Here is a 25,791-nt window from a genome sequence, read left to right on the forward strand (position 1 = left end):
CCTGTCTCTGTAGACTCCACCTCTGGGGACAGGGCAATAAAAAACGCAGCCGAAACCTCTGCAGACGCAAACGACTCTGTCTGACAACTTTGAAGACAGCAGTGGATCTCCCAACATGGAGGTTGAGATCTGAGAAGGGACAGACTCCCTGCTCAAGTGGGTCCCTGACCCCTGAGTAGCCTAACTGGGAGACATCCCCCACTAGGGGCAGTCTGACACCCCACACCTCACAGGGTGGAGTACACCCCTGAGAGGAAGCTTCCAAAGCAAGAATCAGACAGGTACACTCGCTGTTCAGAAATATTCTATCTTCTGCAGCCTCTGCTGCTGATACCCAGGCAAACAGGGTCTGGAGTGGACCTCAAGCAATCTCCAACAGACCTACAGCTGAGGGTCCTGACTGTTAGAAGGAAAACTATCAAACAGGAAGGACACCTACACCAAAACCCCATCAGTACATCACCATCATCAAAGACCAGAGGCAGATAAAACCACAAAGATGGGGAAAAAGCAGGGCAGAAAAGCTGGAAATTCAAAAAATAAGAGTGCATCTCCCCCGGCAAAGGAGCGCAGCTCATCGCCAGCAACGGATCAAAGCATAATGGAGAATGACTTTGACAAGATGAGAGAAGAAGGCTTCAGTCCATCAAATTTCTCAGAGCTGAAGGAGGAATTACGTACCCAGTGCAAAGAAACTAAAAATCTTGAAAAAAAAGTGGAAGAATTGATGGCTAGAGTAATTAATGCAGAGAAGGTCATAAACGAAATGAAAGAGATGAAAACCATGACACGAGAAATACGTGACAAATGCACAAGCTTCAGTAACCGACTTCATCAACTGGAAGAAAGAGTATCAGCTATTGAGTATCAAATGAATGAAATGAAGTGAGAAGAGAAACCAAAAGAAAAAAGAAGAAAAAGAAATGAACAAAGCCTGCAAGAAGTATGGGATTATGTAAAAAGACCAAATCTACGTCTGATTGGGGTGCCTGAAAGTGAGGGGGAAAATGGAACCAAGTTGGAAAACACTCTTCAGGATATCATCCAGGAGAACTTCCCCAACTTAGTAGGGCAGGCCAACATTCAAATCCAGGAAATACAGAGAACGCCACAAAGATACTCCTCGAGAAGAGCAACTCCAAGACACATAATTGCCAGATTCACCAAAGTTGAAATGAAGGAAAAAATCTTAAGGGCAGCCAGAGAGAAAGGTCGGGTTACCCACAAAGGGAAGCCCATCAGACTAACAGCAGATCTCTCGGCAGAAACTCTCCAAGCCAGAAGAGAGTGGGGGCCAATATTCAACATTCTTAAAGAAAAGAATTTTAAACCCAGAATTTCATATCCAGCCAAACTAAGTTTCATAAGTGAAGGAGAAATAAAATCCTTTACAGATAAGCAAATGCTTAGAGATTTTGTCACCACTAGGCCTGCCTTACAAGAGACCCTGAAGGAAGCACTAAACATGGAAAGGAACAACCGGTACCAGCCATTGCAAAAACATGCCAAAATGTAAAGACCATCATGGCTAAGAAGAAACTGCATCAACTAACGAGCAAAATAACCAGTTAATATCATAATGACAGGATCAAGTTCACACATAACAATCTTAACCTTAAATGTAAATGGACTAAATGCTCCAATTAAAAGACACAGACTGCCAAACTGGATAAAGAGTCAAGACCCATCAGTCTGCTGTATTCAGGAGACCCATCTCACACGCAGAGACATACATAGGCTCAAAATAAAGGGATGGAGGAAGATTTACCAAACAAATGAAGAACAAAAAAAAGCGGGGGTTCCAATACTAGTCTCTGATAAAACAGACTTTAAACCATCAAAGATCAAAAGAAACAAGGAAGGCCATTACATAATGGTAAAGGGATCAATTCAACAGGAAGAGCTAACTATCCTAAATATATATGCACCCAATACAGGAGCACCCAGATTCATAAAGCAAGTCCTTAGAGACTTACAAAGAGACTTAGACTCCCATACAATAATAATGGGAGACTTCAACACTCCACTGTCAACATTAGACAGATCAACGAGACAGAAAGTTAACAAGGATATCCAGGAATTGAACTCATCTCTGCAGCAAGCAGACCTAATAGACATCTATAGAACTCTCCACCCCAAATCAACAGAATATACATTCTTCTCAGCACCACATCGTACTTACTCCAAAATCGACCACATAATTGGAAGTAAAGCACTCCTCAGCAAATGTACAAGAACAGAAATTATAACAAACTGTCTCTCAGACCACAGTGCAATCAAACTAGAACTCAGGACTAAGAAACTCAATCAAAACCACTCAACTACATGGAAACTGAATAACCTGCTCCTGAATGACTACTGGGTACATCACGAAATGAAGGCAGAAATAAAGATGTTCTTTGAAACCAATGAGAACAAAGATACAACATACCAGAATCTCTGGGACACATTTAAAGCAGTGTGTAGAGGGAAATTTATAGCACTAAATGCCCAGAAGAGAAAGCAGGAAAGATCTAAAATTGACACTCTAACATCGCAATTAAAAGAACTAGAGAAGCAAGAGCAAACACATTCGAAAGCTAGCAGAAGGCAAGAAATAACTAAGATCAGAGCAGAACTGAAGGAGATAGAGACACAAAAAACTCTCCAAAAAATCAATGAATCCAGGAGTTGGTTTTTTGAAAAGATCAACAAAATTGACAGACCACTAGCAAGACTAATAAAGAAGAAAAGAGAGAGGAATCAAATCGATGCAATTAAAAATGATAAAGGGGATATCACCACCGACCCCACAGAAATACAAACTACCATCAGAGAATACTATAAACACCTCTATGCAAATAAACTGGAAAATCTAGAAGAAATGGATAATTTCCTGGACACTTACACTCTTCCAAGACTAAACCAGGAAGAAGTTGAATCCCTGAATAGACCAATAGCAGGCTCTGAAATTGAGGCAATAATTAATAGCCTACCAACCAAAAAAAGTCCAGGACCAGATGGATTCACAGCTGAATTCTACCAGAGGTACAAGGAGGAGTTGGTACCATTCCTTCTGAAACTATTCCAATCAATAGGAAAAGAGGGAATCCTCCCTAACTCATTTTATGAGGCCAACATCATCCTGATACCAAAGCCTGGCAGAGACACAACAAAATAAGAGAATTTTAGACCAATATCCCTGATGAACATCGATGCAAAAATCCTCAATAAAATACTGGCAAACCGGATTCAGCAACACATCAAAAAGCTTATCCACCATGATCAAGTGGGCTTCATCCCTGGGATGCAAGGCTGGTTCAACATTCACAAATCAATAAACATAATCCAGCATATAAACAGAACCAAAGACAAGAACCACATGATTATCTCAATAGATGCAGAAAAGGCTTTTGACAAAATTCAACAGCCCTTCATGCTAAAAACGCTCAATAAATTCGGTATTGATGGAACGTACCTCAAAATCATAAGAGCTATTTATGACAAACCCACAGCCAATATCATACTGAATGGGCAAAAACTGGAAAAATTCCCTTTGAAAACTGGCACAAGACAGGGATGCCCTTTCTCACCACTCCTATTCAACATAGTGTTGGAAGTTCTGGCTAGGGCAACCAGGCAAGAGAAAGAAATAAAGGGTATTCAGTTAGGAAAAAAAGAAGTCAAATTGTCCCTGTTTGCAGATGACATGACTGTATATTTAGAAAACCCCATTGTCTCAGCCCAAATTCTCCTTAAGCTGATAAGCAACTTCAGCAAAGTCTCAGGATACAAAATTAATGTGCAAAAATCACAAGCATTCTTATACACCAGTAACAGACAAACAGAGAGCCAAATCAGGAATGAACTTCCATTCACAATTGCTTCAAAGAGAATCAAATACCTAGGAATCCAACTTACAAGGGATGTAAAGGACCTCTTCAAGGAGAACTACAAACCACTGCTCAGTGAGATAAAAGAGGACACAAACAAATGGAAGAACATACCATGCTCATGGATAGGAAGAATCAATATCGTGAAAATGGCCATACTGCCCAAGGTAATTTATAGATTCAATGCCATCCCCATCAAGCTACCAATGAGTTTCTTCACAGAATTGGAAAAAACTGCTTTAAAGTTCATATGGAACCAAAAAAGAGCCCGCATCTCCAAGACAATCCTAAGTCAAAAGAACAAAGCTGGAGGCATCACGCTACCTGACTTCAAACTATACTACAAGGCTACAGTAACCAAAACAGCATGGTACTGGTACCAAAACAGAGATATAGACCAATGGAACAGAACAGAGTCCTCAGAAATAATACCACACATATATAGCCATCTGATCTTTGACAAACCTGAGAGAAACAAGAAATGGGGAAAGGATTCCCTATTTAATAAATGGTGCTGGAAAAATTGGCTAGCCATAAGTAGAAAGCTGAAACTGGATCCTTTCCTTACTCCTTATACGAAAATTAATTCAAGATGGATTAGAGACTTAAATGTTAGACCTAATACCATAAAAATCCTAGAGGAAAACCTAGGTAGTACCATTCAGGACATAGGCATGGGCAAAGATTTCATGTCTAAAACACCAAAAGCAACGGCAGCAAAAGCCAAAATTGACAAATGGGATCTCATTAAACTAAAGAGCTTCTGCACAGCAAAAGACACTACCATCAGAGTGAACAGGCAACCTACAGAATGGGAGAAAATTTTTGCAATCTACTCATCTGACAAAGGGCTAATATCCAGAACCTACAAAGAACTCAAACAAATTTACAAGAAAAAAACAAACAACCCCATCAAAAAGTGGGCAAAGGATATGAACAGACATTTCTCAAAAGAAGACATTCATACAGCTAACAGACACATGAAAAAATGCTCATCATCACTGGCCATCAGAGAAATGCAAATCAAAACCACAATGAGATACCATCTCACACCAGTTAGAATGGCGATCATTAAAAAGTCAGGAAACAACAGGTGCTGGAGAGAATGTGGAGAAATAGGAACACTTTTACACTGTTGGTGGGATTGTAAACTAGTTCAACCATTATGGAATACAGTATGGTGATTCCTCAAGGATCTAGAACTAGATGTACCACATGACCCAGCCATCCCATTACTGGGTATATACCCAAAGGATTCTAAATTATGCTGCTATAAAGACACATGCACACGTATGTTTATTGCAGCACTATTCACAATAGCAAAGACTTGGAATCAACCCAAATGTCCATCAGTGACAGATTGGATTAAGAAAATGTGGCACATATACACCATGGAATACTATGCAGCCATCAAAAAGGATGAGTTTGTGTCCTTTGTAGGGACATGGATGCAGCTGGAAACCATCATTCTTAGCAAACTATCACAAGAACAGAAAACCAAACACCGCATGTTCTCCCTCATAGGTGGGAACTGAACAATGAGATCACTTGGACTCAGGAAGGGGAACATCACACACCGGGGCCTATCATGGGGAGGGGGGAGGGGGGAGGGATTGCATTGGGAGTTATACCTGATGTAAATGACGAGTTGATGGGTGCAGCACAGCAACATGGCACAAGTATACATATGTAACAAACCTGCACGTTATGCACATGTACCCTACAACTTAAAGTATAATAATAATAAATAAATTAAAAAAAAAAGTCTCAAAACTTCACTTCTACCGCATTTCATTGGTCAATACAAGTCACTAAGATCAGCATAAATGCAAATGGATGGAGATTGAACTTCATTTGATGTGAATAGGAGCAGACACATAAAGAGAAGGAAGAAATTGATGATAGTCATCTTTTACTATCTGCCACAGAGAATTAAAAAAAATTACTGAATAGCTTTTTAAAAAAAGTATTGATTTAAGAGGTATTTCCTGACCACCTGTAGTTTTCCAGATTTTAGGAATTGTAATAGCAATATTACAGTGGAAAAAATAAAAGTTTGACTTTGTGAAGGTTGTATCCAAGTACAGAAAACAATTAGAAGCAAATAATCCATGGTCAGAGAATGATGAATGCTATTAAAAAAAATAAAATAGGGTAAATAATAGAGAATAATGGGGATAGCAACTTGGAGTTATCAAAAAGACCTCTCTTAGAAAGTAAAATAAGGATAGATTCTTAATCTATTCTTATACAGGGAGTGCGCTGTGTTATTATCTGGGGAAAGGTGCTATAGGCAGACAGGTAGGGATATGCTTGGCAGAGCATCAGGGCACCCCGCATGGTTAGAATTATATGAGAGAGGAGAAAGAGGTTAAAAGTGAATTTGGCAGGAACCAGATAATTTAGCAGCTTGTAATCCATGAAGAAAAATATATTTTCATTTTGATTTTATTTTAACTATGAAGAGAAGCCATTGAAGAACAGGGGAGACCTATGGTTGACTTATATTTTATATGATTGAATATAGCTGTTGTGTACAGACTAGACTATGGGGCCGAAAGAGGTGGGTGGGCATCAGGGCAAAAATGGAAGCCAAGAGAACAATTAGGAGATTTGCAGTGGTTCAGGAAATAGTTGATGGTGGCTTGGCTTACAATATTGGTATTGCAAAACTTAAAACAAAATTTATTCAGTTATATTTTGAAGGTATAGACAACATTATTTGTTGATAAACTGGAGTGGTAAGTCAAAGACGACTCTAAGATTTTGGCCCTGAGTGAATAAGTGAATAGCGGTTTTTTTCTGAGACAGAATTTCTGAGGAAACAACAGCATTGAAGGGATAGAAGGCAATTGATTGCTTTTTTCTTCCTTTTTTACCTTAAATACAATGAAATGCACAGATCTTAAGTATACTTTCACTGAGTTTTGACAGTTGCATACATCTGTTTAACCTAAACTCCTACAAAACATTAAACATGACCTTCACCTTAGAATGTTTCCTCACTCCTTCCCAGTTCATCTTCATTCTATGCACACAAATGACTACCTTGACTCTTTTTTCCCCATTTGAGGCTCCTTTCACTTGTTCAAGAACTTTATATAGGTGGAATCATATGACTCTGCTTACTCAGGAGAAGGTAAGTGGCTTTTTGAAACACTATGTTCAATATCTTCATTAGATATCCATGTGAAAGATGCCATGCAAGCAGGATCAACTAAAGACAGCCAGTAAGGAACCTTATTGACAAAGGTAGTAGCATAGGGTCTAAGTGAAAATGTATGAGAGGAGTCTTGCAGGAGGTGAGTTTTGAACATAGTTTTCTGAGATGATGCTTTTTAATTGGTAGACTATTTGAGAAATGACACCAGGATGGCAACATGTTTTGTCAGAAATCCATATTAGGAGGAGCAAAAAAATTGGATGAGCCTTTCAATGACAGGTCTTGTAAGTTAAAAAAAAAAAAAAAGGACTAAGAAGAGTGAATTAAATCTCTTAGGCAATGTCAGTAGATAAACAAAATAATGTGTAGGGAAATTATTCCTGCAAACTTCTATTCCAGCATTGATTTGATAATCTCAGGCTAGTTGTGGAGTACCAAACTCAGCACATGGAACTTTGTCCATTCAACATAGTCTTATAAAACCATGGTGAGGGGCTACAGTTTGACAGCAGCCTTGTTATGTGAAAGAAATTGCAATTTTTAATCACTTGCTTTGGGTGATACAGTGGATAACCGACTCAGAAGAGATGGTTGTTATTTATTGCAGGTTGTGGGTGGTCTGTCTGCTTGGCACAGTCAATCTGGAGCTCTGAAAGTAAGCCAGAAGAAGGTTTCGTTTTGCTTTTTTTCTCTTTTCAAAGGCAATTGGAGAGTGGGTCTTAATCCTGGAACTGATATCACAGAAAGTCACAACTTTGCCCTTTTCTCTTAAGATACAAAATAGCAAAAGAAAGCTCATTTAAGAATATATTATCTATCAGACAGATGTCTGTAGGGAGTGATTTGATGGATCCTGGAAAACTCTTCTGCCCCAAAATATCTCCTCCTCCTTGAAATCTGTCGTGCTTTACTTTGGAGCGTGAAGGCTTTGGGGATTCCGAGAGTCTCTGCTGCCTTTGTAAATACCTTGGGGAGGGAGAACATATTAAGTTCTCATCAGTTGGGGGATTTATTTCATTTATCTTGAGGGCAAAGCCCTGTGGGAACAGAAAAAGCAGAAGGGAGGTGGTGATGCTAAAAGGAATAGAGCCTTGAAGTGGGGGCAGTTTGTAAGGGCGCACCCCAGGGAGGTCTTGTTGACTTCAGCATTTCACCACGGTCTGGGTGTGCCCATCTCACTGCACTCAGATTCCCTTCTGAGGCTGTTCATCTATTTCTCTCCTCCCCCTCTTTAATGTGTTGCAAACTCTACCTCTTAGCCATTATCCGAAGCACTTATGCATACTCATCCATCAGGAAGTGTCCCTTTCTCCCTTTTGCCCTCTCTGTGTCCTTTTGGCTCGCCTTCTTTCTGCTCCATTTAGAAATGTTGACAAGGCATTGTTCACTGCTGACTAGTTTGGTTTTTAAGTTTAGTTATTAAGCGGCTCTTTTGTTGTTATTGTTGTTTTCTGCAGCATTGGATCTTAATAGCTGCTGAACTGCAAATAATGGAAAAAGCAAACAACTAGAAAAAGAATGTTGAGAAGTAATATTTCCCAAATAATGACACCTGAGTTGGCAGAGCAGGGGACATTTCAGTAGTTTGGGTTGTGGAGGAGATAACTGTTAAAATCATTGAGGCTGGAATTCCATTAGGTACAGTGGGGAATTAGGAAGTTTATGTGTCTCTTATTTTTAGTGGAGAAAACCGAGAGACACTAATAGCACTGGCTTGCTGCATGTTTGAAATATTCACAGGTATTAGTAGAGAAAAGGGTTTAAGTAAAGAATAATATTGGAAAAAGAGGGCAAAGTGTGTGTGTGGGGGGGTGTTTGAGCTTGGAAAAAAAGGAGATGTTGGTGGAGTCTATAAAGTACCTGATGATGGTGGCAAAAAAGTATACAAAATCTTATACATTTCCCCGTTTGACTGTGGTTAAAGACAGGGGAATATAGAGAACGAAAGTAAGCCTTAACCAATTTAAGAACCAGTTTTCTATTCTTCTTTCTCTAAAACTTTGCTTTTATGATCATGAAAAATCAATAATTTGGGGATTTAAAAAGTCATATACATCCCATAGAGAAGGAAGGCTTCTTATTAGGGTGTAGAGTAATTACGCTAGCAAGCAGAGGATATGTACAAACAGTTACTTTGCTAATTGTTCTTCCTCAGTAGCCGAGAGTAACCAGCTTTCTTTAGCCTGGTGTGGGACAGATGACAGCTTGCCTCCCTACACCAAGTAGTCTTGGCTAGATTTAGAATTGTTCCTCAGTCAAGAATTAACTAAGCCTGGCCATGATCTCTAGGCTAAGGACAACTATGATGTATCACTTTAGTATTTAGGATTATTGTAAGACAGGCCCATAGTCACCCTGGTAAAGATAGATATAGTACCATGATTTAACTTCAGAAAAAGAAATGACATTGGAAGACATGGAAATGGATGGCCTTGCTTTATTGATGAATCCAGGTGTTCACAGCATCCAGAATCAGAGACCTATAAAAGTACAGTAATCCTTATCTCTGTGAAACTTGAGACTGGTATATGATTTCTATATGCTCAGAAACCTGTTCCAGCCTGGCTAATTAAACCCAATGTTACCTTAGCACATCTGGCTGAAAGGAAGAACCTTGGAATGCAGGGAGATGCAGATTCTGGGAAACAGATTCTCATGGAGCATAACAGTGAAAAACAGAAGTAAGAGCCAGTTATCAAGCACTTTTATGTACCAGACTCCATCCTAACTGCTTTTGTACATTTTCTCATTTAGTTATTATAATCATTATGTGAGATAGGCATCAAGAATCTCACTTTCATGTTAAGAAAACTGCATTCAAAGAAATAGAACAACTTGTCTACTTAGAACACAATTTACAAGTAGTCAAACCAGGACTCAAACCCATACCTGTCTGACCTGAAAGGCCATGTTATTAATCACAAAGTTTAATCTTTTATGAAGCAAAAGAATGAGCTCAACATTGGTTTTGGTTTTTCACCCCAGATCAACACATTTGAGAAATGTTTTACACTGTGAAATTGCATGCTGCCTTGTATATTTTGAACATTTATGCAATTTGAGCCAGTTATATTTTGATGCATCTATCATAATCTTTCCTAGAGGAAAGAGGGAGGGTTGATTGACAGAGGAAATCCCACATTTACCATTAATTTGTGTAAAAAATTTCAATTTTAAATGTCTAACAAATTGAATTAAATTGAGAAGGGTCATAAGAGCTTATTAGTTGAGGTCGTCATGACGGCAGTAAAGAAAGTAGTTAGGAGGCTGATTTTATATTAGCTGGCAAGCCAGCCAGGTCACTCTATTAAAATTCTAAGAAAGCCTACATGGAAATGCTGCTCAATGTGACAATTAAATGTGATATGTAATTTATTCCACTACCCATTACACTGATGTGCTGAGGTAGCCACTAAAAATGAAAGCTACAGGAACGATGAATACAGTATAGTGTAGCATGCATATGGTGGGACCATGTGGTTTGTTTCATTAAAACATATTAGTCCCTGCTATTTTCCTCTCTTTGGTGGCCAAGTCTTAACTTTCAGCTGTAAACTCAGTTCTAATACATTTTTCCAACCTTGTTTATCATCCATGTATAATTAGAAATTATAACTGGTTTCCCTGTTTTCTAGCATTGAAATGCCATCCAGTTATTCACATCTCAAGGATATTGTATATACAGTTATGTTACTTGGCAGTTTAAAGTTACATATGCATGTATTTTTATCTTGAGCAAGCAAAGAAGCAGGCTCACCTGAAGCCCTCTTTGTGAAGGTCCACTGGCTTGACCTGGAGGCAAGAGAACTAGTGTCTGTTGTCAGTTCTGTGGTTCACTGGCTGTAGCATGTAGAAGCAATCACACCCTCTCCCTGGGCTTTAGTTTGCTGTTTTTGTAAGACTTCTCTAATTCCAAAAGGCTCTTCTGCATGAACTTCCAATGGTCCTCGAGTCTAATAAGAGAATATAATCAAGAGTGCCATTCAGTCCCAGGTAATAAGAATTATGTATTGGAAACAAAACAGGCACTTCTCTGAATGATGAAACAGCAAAAAATCAAACTTCTAAATTGGATGTGGCAATAAGAGATATGGGACTATTTTAAAGGAAACAAAATTATATTTATACTTTTTATTTGCTAACAATAAGCAAGAGGAAATAATGTCTAGCACATTTTGTAGAGAAGAAATTATTATCCATGGTATACAAAGAGCCATTAAAATAAATAGGAAAACCATTATCACCTCAACTGAAGAAAAGGCACAAATATGTTTATTATTTATAAAAAAAGAAAAATATCAATAATATATTTTATCAAAATTCTGGAGTTTACTCATGTGAAATATATCATACCTTTTAATGAGTATGTATTATTACAATTATTATTCAGTAGCACCACCTATCTTAAGAGTGAAACCAGTACATTTGAAACTTTAGTATACTCTTTTTAAAACTTTGCTTGCTAGAAGTAACCACTATTTTCAGTTGTATGTGAATCACTACCTTGCTTTTGTGGATGATGTAGCTCCATGTGTACACATGGCTTAACAGTATATTACCTGGGTTTGCCTGTGCTTTCACTTCATATGAATAGAGCCATACCGTGTGTATTATTCAGTCACTTGTTTATGTCACTTAACTTTGTTCTTTTGAGCCATCTATGCTGTGAGTAAAGATATATTCATTTTATTTTCTTTCTACCTAGCATTCTAGCATAAAAAACATATCCTCTTTTATCTAACCTTTCTATTGAACATTTAGAGTTCAGGTTTCACAATTCCAAATAATGCTACCAAAAGCAATCACAGAGTTATTCTGTTGTACATGAACAAGAGGTTTTCTCAGATAAATGTATCCGGAAGTAGAATTGTTGGTCACAGATACGATGATCATTTAGTATATTGTTCAAATTGGAACATTTCGAAAACTTGAAGAGGATAATGTTAGCAATTATTCTAAAAGTAAGTAAAGTGGACTTACTACGATGCATGATTACACAAGTACAGTATATGAGTATGTTCAAATTCGGTGAGTAACGCTAAATTATTTTCTTAAACTGTATCAATTTAAACTCCCATTTGCCATGTCTGAGAGTTACCATTGCTCTTCATCTTTACCGATGATTGGAAGTGGGTTATTTTCCTGACATTTACTAAGTTTATTTTTGTTTTGTTTTGACATTTATTAACCATTCGTTTTTACTCTTCTCTGAAATATTTATGTAAAACTTATTCATATATTTTGGCCATTTCTTTATTAGAATGCTTACCTTATTTCTTATTATTTTATAGTAGTTCAATTATAAAGTTTCCCTGTATGTGTAAATATATTTCTGAGCTCCTTATTATATTTTGCTGGTCCATTTGTCGATCTCTGTGACAATTCCACACTGCCTTAATTACTACATTATTGTAGAAAGCTTGATGTTCTGCAGGATTACTATGAAACATTTGGATGCATATGTATATATATATTTTTATTTATCTTGCTAGGGATTCACCAGGTTTGTGAGTTTAATGTTAGGTGCCATTAAATAGCTATGAAAAAATCTCAGCTAATATCTCTCCAAATGCTACCTATTCTTTACTCTCTTTTTCTGGAAGTTCAATCAGATGCATGTAGGGTATCTTCATCATTAGGTAATTTCTCATTCCTCATTCTCCTCCCACCCTTCCACTTTTCTGAGTTTTCAATGTCTGTTATTCCACTCTCTATGTTCATGTGTATATATTATTTACCTCCCATTTATAAGTGAGAACAGGCAGTAAATGACTTTTTGTTGGAGTTATTAAATTTAATATAATGGCCTACAGTTTCATCCATGTTGTTGCAAAAGACATAATTTTATTCTGTTTTCATATCTTGAGTAGTATTCTATGGTATAGATATACCACAATTTCCTTATGTGATAATCCATCAATGGACACTTACATTAATTCCATAAATTTACTATTGTAAACAGTGCTTCAATAAGCATAAAAGTGTAGGTAGCTTGTTGATATAATACTTTATTTTCCTTTGGGAAGATACCCAGTACTGGGACTGCTGGATCGAATGGCAATCAGTACTGGGGCTGCTGGATTGAATGGTAGCTCTATTTTTACTTCTTTGAGAAATGTCCATACTGTTTTCCACAGGGGTTTTACTAATTTATATTCCCACCAACAGTGTATAAGCATTCGATTTTCTCTGCATCTTTGCCAACATCTGATTTTTTTTAAAAAAAATCAACAACTATTTTGATTAAAACAAACAAAAATCTATTAGCATACCCTTAATATGATAAAAGATACTACAAGATTCCTATGGAAAGCATAATAGTTAATGATAAAATATATAAACAAATTATCTTATTGATTCGTTTAAGTTCTTTATAGATTCTGGATAGCAGACCCTTGTCAGATGCATAGTTTGTGAATGTTTTCTCCCATTGTGTGGGTTGTCTGTTTATTGCTGGGTTGTTTTGCTGTGCAGAATTCTTTAATTAATTAGGTCACACTTCTCAATTTTTGTTTTTGTTGCAATTGCTTTTGGGGGCTTAGCCAAAAACTCTTTGCCAAGGACCATGTTGAGAAGGGTATCTCCTAGGTATTCTTCCCAGATGTTTATATTTTGAGGTCTTACATTTAAATCTTTAATGCATCTTGAGTTAAATTTCCTATACAGTGAAATATAAGAGTCCAGTTTCATTCCTTTGCATATGGCTAGCAAGTTGTCCTAGCACCATTTATTGATCAGGAAGTCCTTTCCCCATTGCTTGTTGTTGTTGACCTTGTTGAAGATCAGATGGTTCTAAGTGTGCAGCTTTATTTCTGAGTTTTCTATTCTGTTCCATTGGTCTACGGGTCTGTTTTTGTACCAGTACCATGCTGTTTTGGTTGCTGTAACCTTGTAGTATTGTTTGAAGTAGGGTAGTGTGATGTTTTCAGCTTTGTTCTTTCTGGTAACGATTGCTTTGGCTGTTCTGAATTTCTTTTGTTTTCATATGAATTTTAGAATACTTCTGTGTCATTCTGTGAAGAATGACATTGGTAGTTTGATAGGAATAGCATTGAATCTATAATTTGCTTTAGGTAGTATGGTCATTTTAATGATATTGATTCTTCCAATCCATGAGCATGAAATGTTTTTTGATTTATTTATGGTGTCTCTGATTTCTGTTTTATAATTCTCATTGTTGAAATCTTTCACCTTCTTGGTTAGCTTTTTCCTGGGTATTTATTTTCTTTCTAGTTGTTGTGAATAGGATTGTCTTTTTGATTTGACTTTCAGCCTGGACATCATTGGGGTCTAGAAATGCTACTGATTTTTTGTACCTTGATTTTTTATCATGAGGCTTTACTAAAATCATTTATCAGTTCTAGTAGCCTTTTGGCAGTCTTTAGCATTTTCTAGGTATAGAATCATATCAGTGCTGGATTATGTTTATTGATTGGATGCAGCTGGAAACCATCATTCTTAGCAAACTATCACAAGAACAGAAAACCAACCACCGCATGTTCTCACTCACAGGTGGGAACTGAACAATGAGATCACTTGGGCTCGGGAAGGGGAACATCACACACCAGGGCCTATCATGGGGAGGAGGGAGGGGGGAGGGATTGCATTGGGAGTTATACCTGATGTAAATAACGAGTTGATGGGTGCTGACGAGTTGATGGGTGCAGCACACCAACATGGCACATGTATACATATGTAACAAACCTGCACGTTATGCACATGTACCCTAGAACTTAAAGTATAATAATAATTAAAAAAAAAGAATCATATCAGTGAAAAGAGTTTAGCTTCTTCTTTTCCTTTTTGGATACCCTTTTCTTTCTTTCTCTTGCCTGATTGTTCTGGCTAGGACTTCTAGGACTAGGTTAAATAGAAGTGGTGAGAGTAGGCATTTTTGTCTTGTTCCAGTTCTCAAAGGGAATGGTTCCAGCTTTTGCCTGTTTAGTATGATGTTAGCTGTGTGTTTGTCACAAATTATCCCATTTAAAAAATGGACAAAGGACCCAAACAGGGAAGAAGAAGACAAGACATACAAGCAGCCAACAAATGTATGAAAAAATGCTCATCATCATTATTTGCATGAGAGAAATGCCAATAAAAACAACAATAAGATATTCTCTCATCATCAGAATGGCTGTTTCTAAAAAGTCAAATATAACAGATGCTGGTGAAGCGGAAGAGAAAAGGGAACACTTATACATTGTTGTTGGGAATGCAAATTAGTTCAGTCACTCTATAGAAAGCACTTGTTAATTTCTCAAAGAACTTAAAAAAGAGCTACCATTTGACCCACCCATCCCATTACTGGGTATATACCCAAAGAAAAATAGATCATTATACCAGAAAGACATATGCACTCATATGTTCATGGCCATGTTATTCACAATAGCAAAGACATGGAATCAACCTAGGTGCCAAACAATGGTCAACTGAATAAAGAACATGTGGTACATATATACCACCAAATACTACACACCCATAAAAAAGAATGAAATTGAGGCCAGATGTGGTGGCTCACGCCTGTAATCCCAGCACTTTGGGAGACTGAGGCAGGGGGATAATTTGAGGTCAGGAGTTCATGACTAGCCTGACCAACATGATGAAACCCTGTCTCTAATAAAAATACAAAAATTAACCAGGCATGGTGGTGCATTCCTGTAATCCCACCTACTTGGGAGGCTGAGGCTGGAGAATCGCTTGAACCCAGGAGACAAAGTTTGCAGTGAGCCGGGTTCACATTGCTGCACTCCAACCTAGGTGATAGAGCGAGACTTCCTTTGCAGCAATATGGATGGACCTGGAGGCTATAGCTCTAAGCAAACTAATGCAGCAACAGAAAACTAAATACCATGTGTTCTCATTTATAAGTGGTAGCTAAAAATTGAGTACACATGGATATAAACAAGGGAACAATAGATACTATGGACTATAAAGGGGGAAGGGAGGGAGGGAGGCGGGGATTGATTAATTACCTATTGGGTACTATGCTTACTGCCTAGGTGCAAGGTGCAATATACCCATGTAACAAACCTGGACATGTATCCCCCACATCTAAAATGAAAGTAGAAATTAAAACAAGAACAATGACAACAACAGAAAACATTCTCTGAAATTTAAGATGAGACAAAGGAATCCTATATCATCACTCCTATTCAATGTGTCCTACTCTTCTAAAATTGTTATTCACAGATGCCATATTGTGTATATACATATGATCTCAAAGAAGCTATAGATAAGGAATTAGATTTGAACTTAATTGTTTATTTTATATTCGATTAATAAAGAGAAATCAATTGTATTTCTATATACCAGAAATAAACATGTAGAAACGAAGTTAAAACCAGTACTGTTTATAGTAGTGCATACACACAAATTCAACTAACTAGAAATAAATCTAATTAAAGTAGCTTAAAAATTCTATACAGAAATCTAGAAAATGTTTTTGAGAGAAAATTAAAGTAAGTGAATAAAATATTCATGAATTGGAGGAATAACAATTATAAAACTGTCAGAGTAAGTTTTTTTTTTTTTTATAGATTCTATGTAATCCCAGTAAACATTTCGGGATTTTGTCGTTGTGATTCTACAATTTATCTGCACACACTTCTGGTTTTCAGTTTGGCAGGTAAGGAGCTTGAAAGTTGACCATAATAACAAGGCATAAAAAGTTGGACAAACTGAAAAATCAATAATTCTTTTTAGATCCATAAGAGATGTGAGGTCACAGGGCAAACTGCTGCTCCACAAAATTGTAGAGACAGACAGACTAGATATAGAGAATCACAACTTACCAGAGCAGAAACCCCCAAGAAGAAATCTCCATAGTAACCAGAGCCAGGAGAAGAAAACTTGAGTTGTAATTGACGAATTGCTGGAGGCTCAGTGTGGACAAGTCTGAGAGAAAAAAGACTCCAGGAGGACACAGTCATGGGGTGGGGAGGGTCCCACACTTTTGTGAATTTGACTTTAGGAGCTTTTCCAGATCCTCATAGTGAAGATTGGAGAAAAATACCCTAGTGCTTCTGGCAAGGGGAGGGGAAAAGAACAACTTTAAAATATACTAGTGCATTCTGTTCATCTTAAGAAGGCCCGCCCTCAAGAGAAACTATTTTACTAGAGCTTCAAGGGCTCACGAAAAGACTGCAACCTAATCATGGCACTATGAAACATTTTTTCTCCCTCTACACCTTATCACATTATTAAAGCCCTATTTACATTAGAGAACTCAGAGAACACCAAGCAAGAAAAATACCAAAACCCCAGCATTTCTTTTACCCATATATCATGTCAACTATCAAGAAAAATTGCAAGTCATACTAACAGGCAAAGAAACAAAGTTTGAAGAGACAAAGAAAACATCAGAACCAGAATCAAATATGGCAGAGATGTTGGAGTTTTCACAGTGAGAATTTAAAACAACTATAGTTAATATGCCAAGGGCCATTATGGATAAAGTAGACAGCATGAAAGAACAGATGGGCCACGCAATCACAGGATGCAAATTCTAGAAATAATAAAAAAGAATTGCTAGAGATCAAAAGCACTATAAAAGAAATGAGTAATATATTTGATAGGCTTGTCAGTAGACTGGGCATAGCCAGGGAAAAAAACCTTTGAGCTTGAGAATATGTCAACAAAATCTTCTTAGAAAAGCAAAGAGAGAGAAAAGACTGAAAAAGAAAACTAAACAGAATAGCCAAGGAATGTGGGACAACTACACAAGGTATAACATATACATAATGGGAATACAGAGGAGGAACAAAGAGACAAGGGAAGAGAAGAAACATTTGAAGCAATAATCATGGGTAGTTTTTTCAAATGAATGTCAGGCGCTGCTATAGATTGAATGTGTCCTCCTCTGCCAACTCACACATTGAAGCCTAACCCTAATAGATGGTATTTGTGGTAAAACTTTTGGGAGGCAATTAGATCTTGAGTGTAAAGCTCTCATGAATGAAACTGGAATTCCTATAAGAAGAAATACAAGAGAACTTGCCTTATTTCTGTTTTTTCTTTGCCATGTGAATATACAGTAAAACATGACAATATTTAAACCCAGAAAAAGGCCTTCACTATGAAAGTGACATATTGTCATGCTGATCTCAGATTTCTAGCCTCCAGAACTATGAGAAAGAAATATTTGTTGTTTAAGCCACCCAGTCTACAGTATTCTAACAGTCAAACTATGGAAGACACCAAACCACAGATCCAGAGAACTCAGCGAACACGAAGCAAGATAAATGCCAGAAAAACCACGATACCTATGCATATGACATTCAAACTATAGAGCATCAATGATAAAGAATAAATATAGAAAGAAGTCAAAGAAAGTAAACACCTTACAAACTGAGGAACAAAGATTACTATTACATTTGACTTTTTAGAAGCCATGCAAACAAGAAGAGATTGGAAGGAAATATTTAAAATATTGAGGAAAAAATCACCAACATAGGATTCTGTATCCTGAATCACAAGGAACTAGACAAATCTGAATAGACCAATAACAGGTAACAAAATTGAATCAGTAACAAAAAGCCCCCCATCAAAGAGAGGCCTAGGACACGATGTTTTCATTGCTGAATTCTACTAAACACTTAAAGAAGAACAAATATCAATCCTGTTCAAACTATTCAAAAAGTTGAAGAGGAGGAAATTATTAACTATTTCTATGAGGTCAGCATTACCATGATACTAAACCAGCTAAAGACACAACAGAAAGGAAAAACTATAGGCCAATATCCCTGATAAACGTGGATGCAAAAATCCTCAAAATATATTAGCACACTGAAATCAACAGCAAGTTATGAAGATAATTCATCATGTTAGGATTCATTGCAGAGATACAAGAATTGTTGAACATCTGTGAATCAATAATATATCATATTACAGAATTAGAAGGGAAAAACCATTATCATTTTAATAGACATCCAAAAGGATTTGATAAAATTCATCATCCCTTTATGATTAAAAACTCAACAAATTATATATTGAAGGAATGTATCTCAACACAATAAAGGTCATATATGACAAACCCACAGCTAACATATTTAATGGGTAAAAAGCTAAAATCCTTTCCTCTAAGATCTGGAAAAAGTGAAGGATACCCACTTTCATTACTTCTATTCAACAGAATACTAGAAGTCCTTGCCAGTGCAATTGCACAAGTGAAAGAAATTAAGGGCATCGACATTGAAAAGGAGGAAATCAAATTATTCCCGTTTGCAGATGACATGACTATACGTATAGAAAATCCTAAAGACTCTACTGAAAAGAGTTGGAGCTAATAGTTCAGTAAAATGGCAAAATACAAAAATCAACATACAAAAATCAGTAGCATTTCTATAAGCCAATAGTGTCTGAAAAGGAAATTAAAAAATGCAATGCCATTTACAAAACTACAAAAAGTAAAATACCTAGGAATAAATTTAATCAGGAAGGCGAAATATCTTTACAATGAATAGAGTATTTTTACAATGAAAACTATAAAACACTGATGAAGTTAATTGAGGAAGACAAAAGTGAATGGAAAGACATTACATGCTTATGAATTGAAAGAATTTATTTTGTTATTAATAAAACGTACCTACTACCCCAAGTGATCTAATGCAATCACAATCAAAATACTAATGACATTCTTCACTGAAATAGAAAGAAAATCCTAAAATTAATATAGAACATCAGAAGACCCTGAATAACCAAAGTAATCATGAGCAAAAGGAACAAAGCTGGCGGTATCACACTATTTGATATCAAAATATACTACCAAGCTATAGTAACTAAAACAAGACAGTACTGGCATAAAAATAACACACAGATCAATGGAACCGAATAGAGAGCACAGAAATAAACCCACATACTAACAACCAACTGACTTTCCAAAAATGCACCAAGAACACACACTGGGGAAAGAACAGTCTCTTCAATAAATAGTGCTGTGAAAAATGAATATCCAGATCCAGAAAAATGAAAATAGACTCCTATCTCTCAGCAGATACAAAAATCAATGCAAGATAGATTGAAGACTTAAATGTAAGACGTGAAACGTTAATACTAGTAGTTAAAAATAGGGAAATGCCCCAATTAAAAGACAGACTGGCAGATTGGATAAAGAATACTAATCGGTGTGCTGTATTCAGGAGACACATCCCACATGCAAAGACACGCATAGGCTCAAAATAAAGGGATGGAGGAATAGTTTCCAAGCAAAGGGAAAGCAAAAAAGAGCAGGGGTTGCAGTCCTAGTCTCTGATAAAACAGGCTTTAAACCACCAAAGATCAAAAGAGACAAAGAAAGGCATTACATAATGTTAAAGGGATCAATGCAACCAGAAGAGCTAACTATCCTAAATATATATGCACCCAATACAGGAGCACCAAGATTCACAAAGCAAGTTCTTAGAGACCTACAAAGAGACTTAGATTCCCACACAATAATAGTGGGAAACTTTAACACCACATTGTCAATATTAGACAGATCAACAAGACAGAAAATTAACAAGGATATTCAGGACTTGAACTCAACTCTGGACCAAGTGGACCTAATAGACATCTACAGAACTCTCCACCCCAAATCAACAGAATACCCACTCTTCTCAGCACCACATCACACTTATTCTAAAATTGACCACAAAATTGGAAGTAAAACACTCCTCAGCAAATGCAAAAGAATGGAAATCATAACAGTCTCTCAGACCACAGTGAAATCAAATTAGAACTCAGGATTAAGAAACTCATGCAAAACTGCACAACTACATGGAAATTGAACAATGTGCTCCTGAGTGATTACTGGGTAAGAAACGAAATGAAGGCAGAAATAAACATGTTCTTTGAAACCAATGAGAACAAAGACACAACATACCAGAATCTCTGGGACACACTTAAAGGAGTTTGCAGAGGGAAATTTATAGCACAAATGCCCACAAGAGGAAGCAGGAAAGATCTAAGATCAACACCCTAACATCACAATTAAAAGAACTAGAGAAACAAGAGTAAACAAACTCAAAAACTATTGGAAGACAAGAAAAAACTAAGATCAGAACAGAACTGAAGAAGATAGAGACACAAGAAAACCTTCAAAAAATCAATGAATCCAGGAGCTGGTTTCTTGAAAAGATCAACAAAATAGACTGCTAGCCAGGCTAATAAAGAAGAAAAGAGAGAAGAATCAAATAGATGCAATAAAAAAATGATAAAGGGGATATCACCACTGATCACACAGAAATACAAATTATCAGAGAATACTATAAACATCTCTACACAAATAAACTAGAAACTCTAGAAGAAATGGATAAATTCCGGGACACATACACTCTCCCAAGACTAAACTAGGAAGAAGTCAAACTCCTGAATAGAACAACAGCAAGATCTGAAATTGAGGCAGGAATTAATAGCCTACAAACCAGAAAAAAGTCCAGGACCAGATAAATTCACAGCCGAATTCTACTAGAAGTACACAGAGGAGCTGGTACCATTCCTTCTGAAACTATTCCAATTAATAGAAAAAGAGGGACTCATCCCTAACTCATTTTATGAGGCCAGCATCATCCTAATACCAAAACCTGGCAGAGACAAACAAAAAAAGAAAATTTCAGGCCAATATCCCTGATAAGCATCAATGTGAAAATCCTCAATAAAATATTGGCAAACTGAATCCAGCAGCACATCAAAAAGTTTATCCACCACGATCAAGTTGGCTTCATCCCTGGGATGCAAGACTGGTTCAACATACAAAAATCAATAAGCGTAATCCATCATATAAACAGAACCAATGACAAAAAAGCACATGATTATCTCAATAGATGCAGAAAAGGTCTTTGATAAAATTCAACAGCCTTCATGCTAAAAACTCGCAATAAACTAGGTATTGATGGAACATATCTCAAAATAATAAGAGCTATTTATGACAAATCCACAGCCAATATCATACTGAATGTGTAAAACCTGGAAGCATTCCTTTGAAAACCTGCACAAGACAAGGATGCCCTCTCTTACCACTGCTATTCAATGTAGTATTGGAAATTCTGGCCAGGGCAGTCAGGCAAGAGAAAGAAATAAAGGATATTCAAATAGGGAAAGATAAGTCAAATTGTCTCTGTTTGCTGATGACATAATTGTATATTAAGAAAACTCCATAGTATCAGCCGAAAATCTCCTTAAGCTGATCAGCAACTTCTGCAATCTCAGGATACAAAATCAATGTGCAAAAATCACAGGCATTCCTATACACCAATAACAGTCAAACAGAGAGTCAAATCATGAGTGAACTCCCATTCACAATTGCTACAAAGAGAATAAAATACCTAGAAATACAAGTTACAAGGGATGTGAAGGACCTCTTCAAGGAGAACTACAAACCACTGCTGAAGGAAATAAGAGAGGAACCAAACAAAGGGAAAAACATTCCATGCTCATGGATAGGAAGAATCAATATCATGAAAATGGCCATACTACTCAAAGTAATTTATAGATTCATTGCTATCCCAATCAAGCTACCATTGACTTTCTTCATAGAATTGGAAAAAAAACTACTCTAAATTTCATATAGAACTAAAACAGAGCCCGCATAGCCAAGACAATTCTAAGCAAAAATAACAAAGCTGGAGGCATCAGACTACCTGACTTCAAACTATACTACAAGGCGACAGTAACCAAAACAGCACGCTACTGGTACCAAAACAGATATATAGACCAATGAAACAGAACAGAGGCCTCCAAAATAACACAACACATCTACAACCATCTGATCTTTGACAAACCTGACAAAAACAAGCAATGGGGAAAGGATTCTCTATTTAGTAAATGCTGCTGGGAAAACTGGCTAGCCATATGCATAAAACTGAAACCGGATCCCTTCCTTATACCTTATACAAAAATTAACTCAAGGTAGAATAAAGACTTAAAGGCAATTCCTAAAGCCATAAAAACCCTAGAAAAAAACCTAGGCAATACCATTAAGGACACAGGCATGGAGAAAGACTTCATGACTAAAACACCAAAGTGGCAACAAAAGCCAAAATTGACAAATGGGATCTAATTAAACTAAAGAGCTTCTGCACAGCAAAAGAACTATCATCAGAGTGAACGGGCAACCTACAGAATGGGAAAAAATTTACAAGAAAAAACCCCATCGAAAAGTGGCTGAAGAATATGAACAGACACTTCTCTAAAGAAGACATTTATGCAGCCAACAGACATATGAAAAAAAGCTCCTCATCACTGGTCACTAGAGAAATGCAAATGAAAAACACAATGAGATACCATCTCATGCAAATGGCAATCATTAAAAAGACAGGAAACAACAGATGCTGCAGAGGATGTGGAGAGATAGGAATGCTTTTACATTGTTGGTGGGAGTGTAAATTAGTTCAACCATTGTGGAAGACAATGTGACGATTCCTCAAGGATCTAGTAATAGAAATAGCATGTGACCCAGCAATCCTATTACTGGGTATATACCCAAATGATTGTAAATCATAAAGACACATATGTTTATTGTGGCACTATTCACAATAACAAAGACTTAGAACCAACCCAAATGCCCATCAATGAAGACTGGATGAAGAAAATTTGGCACATATACACCATGGAATATTATGCAGTCATAAAAAAGAAGATGAGTTAATGTCCTTTGCAGGGACATGGATGAAGCTGGTAATCACCATTCTCAGCAAACTAACACAAGATCAGAAAATGAAACACCGCATGTTCTCACTCATAAGTGGGAGTTGAACAATGAAAACACATGAACACAGGGAGGGGAACATCACACACTGGGGCCTGTTGGAGGGTCGGGGGACTAGGGGAGGGATAGCATTAGGAGAAATACCTAATATAGATGATGGGTTGATGGGTTCAGGAAACCACCATGGCACATGTATACCTATGTAACAAACCTGCCCGTTCTGCACATGTACCCCAGAACTTAAAGTATAATAAAGAAACAAAATAAAAAAGCAAATGTTTTTAAAATAAGCAAGGAACTAGATAGACATTTCTGAAAAAAGAAGACATACAAATGGCCAACTGGTATGAAAAATTGTTCAACATCACTCATCATCAGAACAACATGAATCAAAACCACAAGAAAAAGTAACAAGTGCTGGTGTAGATGTAGAGAAAAGAGAACACTTATACACTGTTGTTTGAAATATAAATCAATGTATCGATTTTGCAAAAGATTATTGAGGTTTCTCAAAAAATTAAAAACATAGCTACTATATGATCCAGTACTTTCTTTACTGGGTGTTTATTAAAAAAATGAAATCAGTATGTCAAAAAGATATCTGCATTCTCTCATGTTTATTATAGCACTATTCACAATAGCCAAGATATGGACTAAATCTGAGGATCTATCAATAAAGGAATTGATAATGGATATGTGATATACATATACAATAGACTACTTAGCCATAAAAATAAAACCCTGTCATTTGTAGCAACATGGATAAACCTGGAGGACATAATGTTAAGTGAAGCAAGCCAGGAGTGTGCGCACACACACACACATGCAAATATTGCACGATTTCACTCATATATGCGATGTAACAAGGATGGTCTCTGAGAAGTACAGAGTTAAATAATGGTTATGAGAAGCTGGAGAAGGCGGAAAAAATATGATGGGGAAAAGGTTGGCCAACAGGTACAAAATTACAGTTAGATAAGAGAAATAAGTTCTGGTGTTCCATAGCACAATAAGATTACTACAGTAAACAATAATACTGTATATTTCATGAGAGGATTCTGAATATTCTCACTACAAAATACGATAAAGATTTGAGGTAATGGAAACACTACCTACCATGATTTGATCATTACATAATGTATACATGTATCAAAACATTATATTGTACCCCATAAAATATGTATAATTACTGTGACAATTGACAACAAAATAAAAATAAAAATTAAAATGTGAAGAGGCTATAAAGACTTCTTTAGAGAAATAAAAATTGCAAGGATTTGCTACTAGTAAAGCTGCTTTATAAGAAATGTTAAAAGAAGTACTTCAAAGAGAAAGGGAAATATATTGGTCAAAGCCCAAATTTGCATAAAGAAAGGAAGAATATCAGAGAAGGAATAATTGAAGGCAAAATGAAACCTTTCATTTTTCTTATTCTTAACTGATTTAACAGATAAAGTTGTTCAAAATAATAATAGCAACATGAAGGTACCAAAACAGACATACAGACTAATGGAACAGAATAGAGGCCTCACGAATAATGCCACACATCTACAAACATCTTACCTTCCACACACCTGACAAAAACAAACAAGGGGGAAAGGATCATTCAGTAAATGGTAGTGGGAAAACTGGCTTGCCATATGCAGAAAACTGAAACTGGACCTTCCGCACCTTCTGCTCAATTTTGCTGTGAATCTAAAACTTCTCCAAAAAATAAAATCTGTAACAAAAGATTTATATGGACATAGGGTCAAGAAGAGTTAACACAATGTTGAAAATGAAAAAAATATTCTATCACATATTGAAACACTATAATTTTTTAATAAGACTGCTGTTGGTAGAAGAATAGGTTATTAATATAAGTGGACATAATAAAAAGCCGAGAAACAAGTATTTATAAATTGACTTACAACATACAACTCATACAAGGAAAGTGGCACTGCAAAGAGTAGGAAAGACATTCCCTTCAATAGTGTTGGTTCAACTAGATATTCTAACAAATAGAAAAGGAAAACCCAGAGAACTTGAAACCTACTTCATGCTAACAAATATCTATCTTAGACTATTGTAAATCT

General features: G+C 36.6%; 1 long non-coding RNA gene across 1 annotated transcript in view; it reads right to left on the reverse strand.

Moving 5' to 3' along the window:
* The window catches only part of LOC105499457 (uncharacterized), a 59,545-nt gene that overhangs the window by 15,917 nt on the left and 17,837 nt on the right, over positions 1-25,791 (reverse strand). Inside the window, exon 2 of the long non-coding RNA XR_011616909.1 lies at positions 10,793-10,988. This is a non-coding gene — a long non-coding RNA (uncharacterized lncRNA). The remainder of the gene's footprint in view (positions 1-10,792; positions 10,989-25,791) is intronic.

This window comes from Macaca nemestrina, chromosome 19 (assembly GCF_043159975.1).
Source record: "Macaca nemestrina isolate mMacNem1 chromosome 19, mMacNem.hap1, whole genome shotgun sequence".
Classification (NCBI taxonomy): Eukaryota; Metazoa; Chordata; class Mammalia; order Primates; family Cercopithecidae; genus Macaca; species Macaca nemestrina.